Below are 16,418 nucleotides of genomic sequence, written 5' to 3'. Positions count from 1 at the left end.
TCACCGATCACGAGGATGCGATCGACTTCAGGAAGGGGAGTATGTTAACCACATATTGGTTAACACATTCCTATGACAACTATAGCCGCATACTTATGTAATGGGTGTCCGTGCTATATTATAAATCCCTTCATTTGATGAGGGAAATGTCTTAAAGATGATCCCAAGTATTTAGCTTTGAAGAACAGACAAGAGGACCTTGGTCAATTAGCCAATCCATAGAGAAAAGCCTTGTAACTATATTTCAGGCACCCGGGTCACCGAGTGGGGAAAATGATTGGAACTATAAACACCAATTTCTCTTCTTTGTAATGGATTCTCCCATTTGTGCAATAGAAGTGGAGTGTTCTCTCTCTCCCTCTCTCTTGCAACTCTAATCTAGCATGTGTGGTGTGCTTATGGTTAGGGTTTGAGAGTGATTAGTGCTAATCACTTGCTTCTCTCTCTCTCTCTCTCTCTCTCTCTCTCTCTCTCTCTCTCTCTCTCTCTCTCTCTCTCTCTCTCTCTCTCGTGATTAGGCTAACCAACATGATCCTCTTCCATGGAGATCCCACATGATCTTCGCGAGAGAGCTTGCATCACCTGTTGGATTAGAGCAACCACCTCGGTGGTTACAATGAGTACGAGAGGATGGCAGTGAACGATTGGCTACAATGGAGCTCTTGAGCCATGCTCAATCTTGGCGGATAGGCAACTTCCCACGACATGGTTCGCTAGGGTTTCCTTAACAATGCACCTATGTACCATAGGTTAATTCAGGGCAAAGAGGTGCAAGGCAACCAAGTGTAGGGCCAGAGTTGACATAAAATGGGGTATACCAAGCTCGTGCCAGTAAGTTTGGGAAACTCTTGTCGATGAAGATTTTGCACACAAAGCTCAAGGAGAAAAGTTGAGCAAAAGGCTGAAGATTCTCCAAAAGGAATGTGAAGTCAAATTTGAAGAAAGATGTTGCAATCAAGTTGACGTCAACTTGGCATACAAGTCTCTACTTCCATGAAGACTTATGCATTACGAGCAAGCTGCATTGTCAAAGGTAATCACTCTAACTTGGCTCAGATAGGAGCTTTGGCGCGGGGACCATATAGATAATGTCGCTAAATTTTGGGGGATTCTGAGGATTCTCAAGCAAGGGCTTGATGTCCAGGACAAAAGATAGATAAAAATACAAAAATATGCATAGTTTTCTTGTAAAACGGGTTAGACAACATTGACTTTTCTCATGGCTATAAAGCAAGGTTAAGACCTTCCGTGTTTATTTACCTTAGCCGTACATAGGCACATGGATCATGATTGGGTTACTACACTCACCCTAGTTTTGAAATTAATTGATGAGGGCGTCAATTTCATAAAGGGGGGGTGTATGTGCTGGTTGGGATTCCTATCCAAGACCCCATGGGGATTTGGGGATATGCTAGCCCGTGTCAAATATCATGCATCTATATGGGGGTGTATGTGCTGGTTGGGATTCCTATCCAGGACCCCATGGGGATTTGGGGGTGAAGTGCAAGGGAGAGGGCGAAGCATGGCGGACCCATACTAGGCACACATAGAATGCACCCACACACGGGTGGGTAGGCATAGTAGGCCTCTCGTGTTGCGGTGGGGGTTGTGTAATGCCAATGTGCCCCGAGGGGGGTTTCTCTCCCCACCTTGCTGGTGAGATCACCCCATTGATGTAAAAACGGGAGTGATGGAAGGAATGAAAAGATGCAGGGGGGAAGAGAGCTTGAGCTCTTGCAAGCACACACACACACTCACAAAACCCTAATAGAGAACACACAAGGTGAGAGGTACTCAACCAATACATACACGGGTTCTCTATAATGTGAACCCGACTAAATGAGCTGGCGCTATAACTATGCCAGTCTCTAGAGTGGCTGTCACACAGCCTGTCATCCCACTGGCCGCATATCACCCAAGATCTCACCAACCATGCCAGTGGTGTAAGTGCGGGGCCTATCCCCCAGGCGGGTCATCAGTGTCCACCGCCTCACTAGAGCTCGATATCTCAACACTCCCCCTCGAGCTCAACTCCATCTCATGTACACCAAGTGAAGCTCTGAATCTGCGGAGCTTCTCTGTACCCAATGCTTTGGTGAAGATGTCAGCTACCTGATCCTCTGTGCTGACATAAACAAGGTCAAGGTCTCCTGCCAAGACCTTCTCTCTGACGAAGTGGTAGTGGACCTCTATGTGCTTCGTACGAGCATGAAAGACTGGGTTCCTGGCCAACTGTATACTGCTAATGTTGTCACAGAAAATGACAACTTGTCTATCCACTGATAGACCCAAATCTCCAAGTAGCTTTCTCAACCAAGCTACCTCACATGCTGCCATAGCAGCTCCTCTGTACTCGACCTCTGTACTCGATAGAGCAACCGTAGGCTGCTTCTTGCTGCTCCAAGTCACAGCAGCACTCCCCAAAGAAAACATGAAGCCACTAGTAGATCTCCTATCTGAGATACTACCAGCCCTATCAGCATCTGTGTACCCATGTACACATATCTCTGTCCCAGTCTCATAGAATAGTCCACAATGCAAAGTAGACCTCACATACCTCAGTATGCGTCTGACTGCATCCAAATGCGGTTTCCGTGGAACCTGCATAAACTGACTCACCAACCCAACAGCATAGCTCAAATCTGGTCTGGTGATCGTCATGTAGATCAAACTTCCTACTATGCTCCTATACATAGTAGGATCCTCCAAGATCTCTCCTGAGTCTGCACTCAACTTGCCATTCTGATCCAATGGCACAAAAATAGGCTTACAGCCTGTCATACCATAATTGGACAACATGTCCAAGCCATACTGTCTCTGCAGTAATCCAATACCATGTGGTGACCTAATCACCTCAATGCCCAAGAAATATCTGAGCTCCCCCAGATCCTTCATCTCGAACTTCTGTCTAAGCAAGATCTTTACATCAAAGATCTCTGCATCATGGTCCCCCGTAATGATCAAGTCATCTACATAGATGACAACAAGCACAACTCCTCTATCACCATGTCTCACATACAATGAGAAATCTGCATTGGCTACATGAAAGCCAATAGTGACAAGATATTCAGAAATCTTGTCAGACCATGCTCTTGGTGCTTGTTTTAAGCCATACAAGGCTTTCTTCAACCTGCAAACATGCTCGGGGTGACCCACATCCTCATAACCAGGTGGCTGCAACATATACACCTCTTCTTGCAAATCCCCATGCAAGAATGCATTCTTTACATCCATCTGATGTAAAGACCATTGCTTTGACGCAGCCACTGCTATCACAACTCTCACCGTTGCCATCTTGGCAACTGGGCTGAAAGTTTCCTCATAATCAATCCCATATGTCTGCGCATATCCTTTGGCTACCAATCTAGCCTTGTACCTGTTTATGCTTCCATCACTGTTATGTTTAACTTTGTACACCCACTTGCATCCAATGGCTTTCTTGCCTTCAGGCAATTGCACTAAATCCCAAGTTTCATTTCCATATAGTGCATCCATCTCCTCATCCATAGCTTTCTCCCAACACACATTTCCAACAGCCTCATCAATGCATGTGGGCTCAACAACCTGCACAACCTTTGCCATATATGCATAGTGATGTGCCACATAACCATCATATGTAAATCTCTGCACAGGGTTCTTCACTCTCCCTGATCTTCGCAGCTTTTCATTCATGGCTTCCATAGCCTTCTTTACACCAGGTGTTCTCATAGCTGGGATCCCAAGCTCCTCATCAAGGCTCATATCTGAGCCACTAGACTCTCCATCAACATGAGAATGCCCTGCAGAAATGTCAGGCATGCCAAGGGGCTCAACCACTTTCTCTTTTCCTTTACATGATGTACTAATCACATTTGCAGGACTGGTATTATGACGCAACCTGCCACTCCATGGTCTATCAACAGACCCACTAGATGAGGACTCTCCTGGTCCACTCAAAGACTGTGATTGCTGACCTGCATTCTGTGCAACCACACTTCCACTCACATCAGCCCCAATAGCTTCTTTTTCAGCAGCATACCAGCTGCTCATCTCATCAAAGACAACATCCCTGCTTACCCTCAACTCACGTGTAGCAGGGTTATAACACCTGTATCCCTTTTGCTCAAGGGAGTATCCAATAAACACACATTTTTCAGCTTTCGGATCCAGCTTAGTTCTCAGCTCATCTGGCACATGCACATATGCAATGCATCCAAAGACTTTCAGATGAGACAAATCTGGTTTTCTGCCAGTAAACCTCTCCTCTGGAGTTACATCATGTATGGCTGCAGTTGGAGTCCTGTTCATGATGTATACTGCTGTAGAAACAGCCTCAGCCCAATAGCAATGCGGCATATTCTTCTCTTCCATCAATGCTCGCGCAATCTCAGCAATGTGCCTGTTTTTCCGCTCAGCAACTCCATTTTGCTGCGGAGTGTATCTGCATGTGAACTGTCTCCGAATACCATTCTTCTTCAAGAATTCAGAGAACTCATTGGAGAAGTATTCTCCCCCTCCATCTGACCTTAGGCACTTGACATATTTTCCTGTTTGCTTTTCAACCAAAACTCTGAAATTCTGAAAGTGAGTGAACACCTCACTCTTCTCCTTCATGAAATATACCCACCCTTTCCTTGTGTGGTCATCAATGAAAGTGACATAGTACCTGCAGCCTCCCATAGACACGGTCTTCGTAGGACCCCATACATCTGAATGCACAACATCTAGTGCATTTCTGCTCACATACCTGTTACGTGGAAACACATGCTTTGTTTGCTTCCCAAATTGGCATGCTTCACATATTTTCTGCATACCTTCCACTTTAAATTTTGGTAGCCCTGTCACAATTCCTTTTGTCTGCATAGACTTCAATCTCTGCACATTTACATGTCCAATTCTTTTATGCCATATGTCTGTGTCTGCAACAACTCCTGAACCATTTGCAAACATTGCAGCACTCATTTCAGGCATGTCTACATCCAACGTAAACATTCTGCCCACTCTGTTGCCTTTTGCAACCAACCTGCACTTGTCTTTTAAATCTTCAACATAACATCCATCAGGGTTAAACCGAACCTGCAAACCCTGCTCAATCATCTGGCCAACTGAAACCAGATTCTTTGTTATGTTCGGTACATGAAGTACATCTGCAAGGTACTTCACTTTGCCATCCTGCATAGATAATGGCACATCTCCAACGTGGGCGATTGGATGAGCAGTGTCATCCCCTGTTTCCACAAAACCTGGTCTTTCCGGGTTTTTCATCTCCTTGAACCACTCCCCATGACTCGTCATGTGGTTCGAAGCGCCGGAATCCACATACCATACATTATCTTTTTGTGTTGCATCAACATTTTCAGACATGGCATTCACAACATGCTGCATAACAAACAACCTTTCATTATCCTCATTATTTCTGCTTGAGGATGCATAGTTGTTTTGCTGCACTTTCCCATTTTGCATGTCAGCCTGCTTCTTATAACATTCTGACTGCACATGTCCAGGCTTACCACAATAATAGCATTCACGTGCATCATTATATTGTCTTTGCCAATTTCCACGGCCTCTTTGACTCCCCCTGCCTCTGAATTTGCCTCTTCCACCTGCGTGTTGTTGTTGTTGTTGATTCTGGGACTGTTGTTGTTGCTGCTGCTGCTGGCCATAATTCTGATTACCTGTTCGGCCACCTCCTTGACCGCGTCCACGGCCTCCTCTACCTCGTCCTCTTCCTGAACTCGTGTAAAAGGCATGTTGCTCTGAACTGTTTTTGCTTTGTGAAGACTGTTGGTCTTCACCCAAGTTCTTCTCTTCGATAATCAGCATAGACACCAAATCTGTAAAGTTGGGAATGTTTTCCCGAGTCTGAATAGACGTCTTAAACGCCTTGTATTGTGGCCCGAGACCACGTAGACAGACTTCCACCTTGTCATCATCATCTACTGACACACCAATAGATGCAAGGGATTCGACAATGCCCTTTATCTTCAACGCATAGTCATTCACAGACATGCTCTTTTTCTCCACAGTATGAAGTTCATTCTTCAACTGTATCTTACGTGCCTTGGTATTTGTTTCATAGAGCTTTACCAAGGTGTCCCACGCCTCCTTGGGGGACTTGGCATCCTGAATGTGCCCAATCATGGTGTCCTGTATACTAATGGAGAGCCAATACATAACCTTCCTGGCTCCTTGGTTCCAGTCTTTAAACTCTTTCACATCTGCAGCAGTCGGATTTATATCCGGTATCTCCGGTGCCTCTTCATGCTCACCTTCTATGTAGTCCCAATAGCCTTTTCCCATAAGGAAATTTGTCAACCTGAACCTCCAAGCATGGAAGTTATTCTTATCCAGCTTCTCAGCCACAATCTGTGTTATGCCATCATTAGACATCTTGCTAAACACACAATTTTACCAAAAAACTGCACTCTGGTTTTTCTGCACAACCTGCAGTATTTTCTGCACAGCGGTACTGTAGTGCTCAAATGTCACAACCAGTGACTTCAATGTGCATACATACACCCAATGGCAACTGTAGACCTCTTTGCAGCACCCACAGTGTCTGCACAGTCAATCTGTCTTCCTGCAGTTCTTAAAACAGAGTTCTGTAGAGAATCGATGACTTACCCGCAGTGCTCGAAATCGCCTGCTTTCTGAAAAACGGAGGTCCAGACGCGCCCGAAACGCGTTTTCGGCCCGCAAGCTGCAGTCCAAAGGACTACATAGTTGCCCTGTAGCTTTACTCCCGCGAAGAAAGCTCCTCAATCAGAGATCGTTTGCCGGTGCCTCCCGTAGAGCTCCTGACAAGGGTGTAGTCACCAACACAATAGGGAAGAGTAGTTGTAGCTCTTACCCTCGTACCGCTTCCTGTGGTTCTCTTGCTTGCAGCTCAGCCCTTAGCACGAACCAGGCTCTGATACCATGAAAAGATGCAGGGGGGAAGAGAGCTTGAGCTCTTGCAAGCACACACACACACTCACAAAACCCTAATAGAGAACACACAAGGTGAGAGGTACTCAACCAATACATACACGGGTTCTCTATAATGTGAACCCGACTAGATGAGCTGGCGCTATAACTATGCCAGTCTCTAGAGTGGCTGTCACACAGCCTGTCATCCCACTGGCCGCATACCACCCAAGATCTCACCAACCATGCCAGTGGTGTAAGTGCGGGGCCTATCCCCCAGGCGGGTCATCAGTGTCCACCGCCTCACTAGAGCTCGATATCTCAACAAGGAAACGGTGAAAATAGTGGAGCCATAGGCCGACGAGCCATTCTGTGCCAATGGGCCGCCGAGACACGGCCAGGGACACGACCGGGCCAATGGGGACATAGAATCATCAGATGGAACCGATTCGACAAGGCCACTGAGCTAGGTTGGGGAGGAGGTATGTGAAGGGTGAGTCCTGCAAGGAAAAAAATTGCGATGGCACACTCAACAAGTAGCCCAATGGAGCCAAGTTATGTGCTGAGACGGTTGGAAGGGTTACCTTGTGGCCCATTGTCCGGGTCTTGATCCTTTGGGCCTGTGATAACCCTTTATTTGGGAGCTACTTATGGCTATCACAATAGCCCTTCACGCACAGCCAAAGCGTCTGTAGAGTTCCTATTCGTTAACTACATAGGAATGATAAACACTTTGTAGCATTGCCATGCTAGCTCTCCTCTCTCCTTGGCCTCCAATGCATAAAGTGCCCTACACTCGGCTTGTTGGGCTAATCAATCAAAGAATCAATCACACATGCCTATGATGAAGGCATGAGGCCTTTGAAATAGGACTGGAAGATTGCATGGGCACATTGATGCACCCTCGACATTAATAGTTCTTTCCTATCCACACTATGGGTGCCCAAAGGAGGAGAGAAGGGGGGGTTCTTATGGAAGAGAAGGAGGAAGGATTGGTTGATGAAATGGATTATCTAAGGAGGAGAGAAGGGGGGGTTCTTATGGAAGAGAAGGGGATTGTTGAGAAGGAGGAAGGATTGGTTGATGAAATGGATTATCTAAACTAAGGGAGAGTGGTGGAGAAGAGGGAAAAGAGAGAGGAAGAGGAGGGGAAAGGCTTGGATCATTGCCCAACAGAAGGTGTTGCTCATTGACATACTCTCCATTATCTTTCTCTCACGAGCTATCCTTTTCCTCTCCTCCTCTTGAGCTTATGGATGGGGTGAAGTCTAGTCCTATCATGTTTTTTACTCCTATGACTTTGAGAACCCATTCTTAAGGAATCTAAGAGAAAAAATTATCATGATTGAATGATGGGATAGTACTAGAGATGTGTGTGGGAGGGGATAGCCGTTTCATGAGCGAGCGAGATTGAGAGAGATACTAAAACTGAGCAATTGTAAAAAAAATGATCAGCATAACACTATTCATCTTGAAATATAAGTAGACTATTAAAAATAGAAGCACAAGTTATCTAAGGAAAACTATAGACACCACATTATCCGAAGGAACTACATCAATCCACCATAATATCAAAACCCCACCAAAATATTAGAACTAGCTACATGAAAATATCAAAAGATGTTTGCCCCATAGGCATAACTAAGAGGACCAAAGTTATCATTTGGAGATGCTTCTACCAAAAAGTTAAAGGCATGTAGCATTGGCGGGGAAGTAGCTAGGTAGTTTCAGCAGCTGTGGGATACTGATGCCCTGACAAAGCCTAAAATAATTCAACTTTTTTGAGTGCTGGTATCATCCAAGTTTAGCACTTGTAAGAATACATAGTAGAGGTGCTTGCAAGGCAAGTAAACCAAGTGCTTAGCCTCTCTCTTATGGAAGTGTGCACATCACACGTTGGGAATTTAGAAATTGTGACCGAGTAATTCACACCATTCGCCTTTGAACCCTCTATGTTGACATAGAAAATGTGTGTCTCATTACAAAGGATAATCACCTCCCTTAGGGTCTCATCTTCAATATATTGACCTTTCTCGATGTTCTCATAGACCTCTTTAGTTAGCTTGCTTCTCTAGCACACTATCTTTTCATCCCTATACTTTGCTCGAACAGAGCTCGGGACTCTTGGTGCGACATAAGAGGTCCCCTAGCTATCGTAGCCATCGGGAAAACTTCACCTACCTCTGATAATATTATAGAATGTAAACTTGCTATTTCATGAATACTTAGGTTAGTCCCCCAGGCCACATGCTAAACCCTAGGAGCAGGCCCTAATGGGCTCGATGACATTTATAGTATCTACTTTCCAAGAGTGTGTGTTACTGGAACTATAGAACCAAATAAATCCCTCTTTGATACCACTATAGGGTAAGTGTAACGTCCCCAAAAACAAGGGTTGGCACTCCCTCTCCTGGTTAGACCCACCCATGGGGTTAATAAAAGCACCACATCTCCCACCAGTATCTTCCAGAAACCAAAAACATGTAACTTTCTCCGTGCTTGAGTTTGCAAATTGCCTAGAAGCTCCAGTTCAATTGTCTTTATGTCGCCAGTGAGATTGAGAGTCCTCTATAGGCATGCTAAGTGTTGCCTTCCTTTGGTTCATAGTCACTATCACATATTCTGGCCTATGATTATCATTTTCTAGTATAGCGCTTGGGTTGGCCCATATATTTCCCTTTCTCGGACACTCGTATGTTCATGGTGAACATTCTACATTTTTGGACTATTAAAACGTGCCTCCTACATGGTCAAGTGTGTCATGTCTGCTAGTTTCTTACTAGCGAAGGCACCACCCTTATTAGAGTAAAAGTGTTTCATGATTTCTTCCAATCCTGAGCCTGTTCTAGTATACCCACAAGTGAGATGGGCATTGCAGTGTGCACTTTGAAGAAGGACCACCCATAGAGAGGTCAACGGATGTGGCTTGAAATAATGTTAGGTTCTTCGTATACCCAATAGCCTGCTCTCATACTAGAGTGTCTTCTCTCTGCCAAATTAGTGGTAGGGACAAAATGCCCATTATCTTCTTGCTTCAAAAACTAGGCACTCCAATGGAATGCACACAATTCCCACCATGAAATCCATGTCTTCAAGGATGGAAACTCACTCTTAAAGGCATGTCTCTTTCTCCACCATTGCTGCAATTCTTGTTTCCAATCCTTTGCATCTATCTCTATGGTTGCATTTTTCCTTTTTCTACAAAGCACCTTGTGTTCATCATGAGAAGAAGACTCAATACACTTTTTTCGTGTGTTGTATCATACTCTAATGAAATGAACGTGACCACTCTTTGTCAATCATTTCTTTTGCTTTGAAGTATCCTTTACGTACTGCAATCCAATTTGCACTTGCTTCATCTGCCCCATAAATCCTTTGAATTGAGGGACTTCATATCCTCACTTCTTCACAATAACATTTGACATCTTCCAAAATTCTATGTGGGCATATCTATCCTCAACTTTGAACTCACAAGAAGAAATTTTCAACAATTCATGGAGGTATGGGACATAGACATGAGCACCCATTGTGAACCAACCTTTTACTCTATGGACATGGTCAAAGTGTGCCCACATTTCTTGCAAATTTCCTCCAGGTCTCATCCTATTCCCAAATCCAAGCCACTTTCCAATCCAAGTGTCGACATCTTGAAAACATGAGGTTAAAGTTTTGTATCCAATTGACCCGAGAGGAAAAGAATGCCGTGAATGAATGGGTACTTGATTCTATTCTTGAGATCTAGAATTTCCTCCAGCCCCTTCGCCCCATAAGTGGACCCTTTTCTGGCCTCTTCCAAACAGCTTTGGATTCTTTTTTTGCATACAACGGAGTAACCACTTTCAATAGTTCAATCATCTCTTTATCACTCAACTCACCACATGCATTTTGTGATTCTTTAAGAAACAAATCCAATACGATGTCTTAGGCTACATCAATCTCAACCTACTTTGGTGTGGCATAAGGAGTGGCTCTTGCATGGGACATTACCTTCTCTTCAACCAGCCTTTTTTGCACTCTAGATGAACCATTCTAGATGAACCATCTATAAAATGGATGGTCATTGGTAACCCAAGTGAATAGCACATCTGTTGCAATTCACATGATCTCTAGGAATGTAGTAATACATAACTACAAGGCACTGTTTCACACATTTTGGTGGTAAACGACAATAGGAACACACAAAAGATCCAAATTCATCCTTCACCTCCAACACCGGGGCACCTTTCTTGCCTTACCCAACCAGTGTGTGTCATTATCAACAATGAGCCATTCTACTCATAAAATACCAACAACAACATGGGGATATTGAGGATATACGCACAATCAAAAGAACTCCCTCGACGACCAACACAGAACATTTTAGAAGACAAGTGTAGTTGGGTATGTATTCAAGAAAAACAACTCTTGTAACATACAATTTATTCTTTGAGTACTATGTTTTTAAATCATCACAATGGCCCAATTTATACTTAGAGTTATGGCCCTTTAATTATCATGATGGATCAATTTATACTCTGAGTGATGGCCATGTTGATATAAAAAAATAAATAAAATGAAAGAAATTTAAAAGGCTTCTCACGAAAAAAAACACAAAATTATTAAAATTTTGAAAATTTTGTAACTCTTCTCACCACAAAATTTGAATTGTTTCTTAGCACAAAATTTAAGAAAGTGAGAGAGAGACTCAAAGATAGAGAAGGGGAGAGAGAGAGAGAGAGAGAAAAGAGATGTTTTACTTATTAAAGACAGAGAGGGGGAGAGAGAGAGAGAGAGAAAAGAGATGTTTTACTTATTAAACTTTTAGTGGGCGGCGCTGGGTCCTTTTTTTTGGTTGTCCGCCCTCAATCCTTCACAAGCTACAAACCCTTCTGTTGCCCTTGGTCTTGGTCTGAACATTAGCAATCCTTCACTTCACAAACACTAGCTCTTCATCTATCCATCTCTTTTCTGTAGATCAAGAACTTGAGCTCTCCACGCCGTCGAGGTTAGCCTAATTTCAATTTTGTGACATGTATGTTCCATTTCTGTTTTAATTTCTATTTGATTTCAATTTCGAATGCTATCTATAAGCTTCAACGATTTCAAGTTTGCCCTTGTAGCCCACACCAGCACGGGCTATAGGTTGGGCTATGTAATTACATTATTTCAAGTTTGATTATGTTGATGCTACACTCTTCTTTTATTTTGTTTTTGAGTATGTCTCCTGCGCATCACAGCCCGTGTTGGTGTGGCCTATAAGGCACAAGTTTGGCTATGGCTTTGCTATGTTAGCCTTCGCCATTTGCCAAAGCTAGCCTTTGCAGCCTACGCCAGTGTGCAGACTACAAGACATGGCTAAGCCATGACCATGGCTAAGTGGCCTATGGTCATAGCTAAAACCATAGCTATGTTTTGTTATAGTTTACTATGGACACTTCCACCTTCCTTTGAGAATCCCCACTACCCTACCAAATGAAGATCCATTGGTGGGGTAAGAATAGCTTGATGGAATGAATCAGGAGATTAGTGAGACGAAACCCATTCAAAATATGAATAATACAAGATCAGATATAGGGAAAAGAATTTAACTTCAGTAGACTTGGGTCCATCAAAATCATCAGATATAATGATTTTATTTATGCCATTTCCTTGCGTTACTTCGACCATAGCCAAGGCCATGGCCTATAGCCCATGACGGCATAGACTTCAAAGGCAATCTATGGCCAATGGCCAATGACATAGCAAAACATAGCAAAGCCAATGGTTAAGGTATCTTCCTTGGGTAGTTGGGGTAGTAGCAAAAGTCTAATGGGTTGGCTTCTCTCCAGGCCTTCCCACCTCACATCTAAGTAAGCCTTGAGAAGGGTCATGTCCATCCTAGAGATGTAGGGATATGGATACAAAAATCATAACTATCATTGAGCATTTGGTATTAAAATTGCATTCTAAGTTTGATTCATAAACCCCATTATAGTGTGATACCATTCATAGCTAGTGTCCTATGGGCACACCGTATCCATTGTGCTACTTTTTAATAGTTCTAGTTAGAAAGCCTACTTAAAAAACAAACACTATCTAGTGTTATAAACAATATTGCTAATGTAAGCAACTTGGTGTTATAGAAGAAAATGGGACTTCCTTGTACATGATGAGGCATTATGACAACCAAAGTTACATGTTTGGCATCTGGGAAATTATGACAACCAATAGGTGAATCTTGGAAGATATGGAAATACTTCAAGACTAACCAGTAGTGGTTGCATTATGGCAACCAAAGTTGCATACTTGGGGTTTTGTGGAATGGCTTTGCTTAGCTGGGTATTATATTCTAATGGGGTGTTAGGTTAAGTTTTCCAATTAGGGCTATTATTACTAGATGATTATTACCCAACCAGAGAGGGGATATGTTATATGCTTCTTTTGAAAAAAGGTCCCTCATCATGGCTTCTTTTTCACAATATAGTCATTGATGGGTGTGTGTGTGTGTGTTTATGTAAGTAAGTTCCCTTTAATTAGACCGCATCAGCACATCGGCTACAATAGAGACCTTGTTTTTGCATTTTGATGGAATCAAACCATCCCATTCTAGCAATAACATGGGTGGCATAATTTGCTTCATATTGCTTTAGCTTGCGGGAAGTATAAGCCGACTGGTCTTCCTTCTTGCCTAAAGACACCACCAAGTGCTAGACTACTGACATCAGTAATAACCACTTCAAATTCCTTGGTGAAATCAAGAAGTTTCACGACTGGGACAGAAGTAATAATGACCTTGAGCTGATCAAAACTGTTTTGATGGATTGGCAGCCACACTATTTTGCAATCCTTCTTAAGAAGATCCGTCAAAGGTGCAGCTACCAAGGCATAATCTTTGATAAACCCGTGACTCCCAAAAACCCACGAACTTCACGAACTGATTTAGGGGGTGGCCACTCCAGAATATCTTTGACCTTGGCGGGGTCTACTGAGATGCCATCTTTGGAGACGATGAACCCAAGATACTCAATTTGATGAGTAAAGAAGGTACATTTGCTCTTCTTGTCATGGTTTGTGTCTGCACAACAATTGCAGAACTCTACGCACATGCTCCTCATGCTCTTCCATTGAAAAAAACAAGCACAAATTCATCCAAGCAAGGATGGAATATATCTTGCATTAGGCGGTTGAAGGTTGCAGGAGCATTGGTCAACCCGAATGACATTACAGTAAACTCATAGTGGTCATAACGGGTATTGAAGGTTGTCTTGGGTATATCTGCTTCCTTGACTTTGATCTGATAGTAACCAGACCTCAAATCTATTTTTGAGAAGACTTTGGTCCCATGAAGCCTATCAAGAAGCTCGTCGATGCGAGGGATATGATACTTATTCTTGACAGTGACTTGATTTAGCCCTTGATAATCTATGTAGAGGTAGAGAGTTCTGTCCTTTTTTTGGAAAAGAACAGGTGCCTCCCAAGAAGACCTACTGGGGCGTGCGAATCCTTGCTCAATGAGTTGGGAAAGTTGCTCTTTAAGTTTAATGGCTTCAGGAAGGAACATTTTATAGGGTGTTTTTGAGACGGGTTGAGCTCCAGGGATCACCTCGATTTCATGATCGACTTCTCGAGGAGGCGATAGCCCTGTAAGCTCGTCAGCGAAGATATCAAAGAATTCTTGGAGCCAAGAGGGTTCTGTCTCCTTACTAGGTTCAATGGCTTTGTTGAGCTTGACTAAGAAAACTTGCTGACCCTTATATGTTTCCTTGAGAAGATGTTTTGCCTTGATTACTCTAGATTTAGGTTTTCCTGTTATCCCCTGAATGGATATTACTTGGCCATGTTCATTTTCAAAAGTGATACTCCCCTGGTTATAATGAATGCTATCTTTGTCCGCAATTAACCAATCCATCCCAGGGATTCTATCATAAATTTCTAATGGCAAGACTCTAAAGTGGCCATGAGTTTGCTCATTACCCAGCTCAAAATCAAGGTTTCCTACAGAGTGGCGACATACTGGTTAACTCTACAGTCATTCTTCTAGCTATTTTTTGTTCCAAGTTTAATTTTTGCAAACACCTAGGAGAAAGAAAGGAATGGGTACTGCCACAATCAATCAAAAGCTGGAATGGCTTACCGTGATGAGTGGCTGGGGTTTGGATTACACCAAATTGTTTATTTGGATCTTGGTATTCTACTGCTGCATGGACGGTGGTGCGCTCTTCTTCAGCCATTTCCAAGGTGAGTTCTTCACTTATAATATAGGCGGTCCTAGCAACTGCTCCTCCGCGGCCTCTGCCACGTCCACTGTCTCTTGCACCTTGGTGGATAGGGGTTCCACGGTCTTGATTTCCTCTGCCACCTTGGGAAAATGATGTTGCCATCTTGGGACAGTTGGCCCTAAAGTGTCTTGGCTCATTGCACTCAAAACACAGAGGGATTTCTTTGGAAGAAGCAGCATACGAGCGGGGGACAACAGAGTTGCTTTGTCGCTCTCTGTTATAGTAGGAAAAATTCTGTTAGGGTTTCTTGTAGGGTTGATCTTTAGGATTTGCCTCAGGGTAAGATCTCTTTGCTCGTATGAGAGCATCTTGTAATGTGCTTGGCCTCAATGCTTCAAGGTGAGAATTTAAGGGTTCATTTAACCCTTGGCAGAAATGAGCCGCTTGTTGGTGGGAAGTAGTCATAGCTGGGGCATACTTCCAAAGAGTGATAATTTTGGAATAGTCCTCAAGAGTTAAGCTGCTGCACTGCCTAAGACTAAAAAACTCATTCATCTTTATGAATTCATAGGATGGGGGAAGATATCTTTCCTTCACGGCCTTCTTAATGTCTTCCCACGTTTGAGAATGCTCGGTGACTCCCTTGTAATAATGGCACCACTGATTCCACCAGAGTTTAGCATCTCCGATGAGGCCAAACCGTGCAAGCATAGACTGATTTGCTACTCCAGTACCGGCGGCAGAGAAATAATCGTCCATCGCTTCAATCGAGACTTCAGCATCCTTCTAAATCTTTGAACCTTCTCCTTTAAAGGAGGGAGGTTGCATTTGCTTGAGCGCAGGAGCTTCTTCTCTTGGATATCAGTGTAAAGCGCATTGGGAAGTGGAGGGTGATCGTCCTGGCCATCATTGTAAAAATAATTTTAAGATTACAATATTTATACTTGCACAACACTTATTTTGGAGAGTAAAACATTGAAATTATTTTATTTTTAAATATTTACAAGGATGAGTTTTATTACAAAGATCTGAGACTAATATAATTACTCTTATTTCGCTTTCCAGTCTGTGTGACACTGTTGTAGCCCATCCATCCCATTCCAAGGAGGATTTCTTTGTGCATTGTCCATGCATGCATGACATAGAACTTTCTTTCTAGGGGGGTATTCCCAATGTGCAATAGAACTGTAATAACACCTAGGTATTTAACACAATTTGAAGCAATGCTAGTGATAGTGGCCTAGGTGTGGAGTAAAGTGAGTTAACCTAGAGAGTCCCATGTGTCATACGACATTAAGCTATAATTACTACCCATGTCTACTAGTGCTAAATTTTGGGTAAAGCTTGTTGCTGCAC

Source organism: Cibotium barometz, chromosome 64 (genome assembly GCF_041138505.1).
Source record: "Cibotium barometz isolate CiBa-2024 chromosome 64, ASM4113850v1, whole genome shotgun sequence".
Classification (NCBI taxonomy): domain Eukaryota; kingdom Viridiplantae; phylum Streptophyta; class Polypodiopsida; order Cyatheales; family Cibotiaceae; genus Cibotium; species Cibotium barometz.
The sequence above is the reverse complement of the archived record's forward strand: the minus strand, read 5'-3'. Positions refer to the sequence as shown.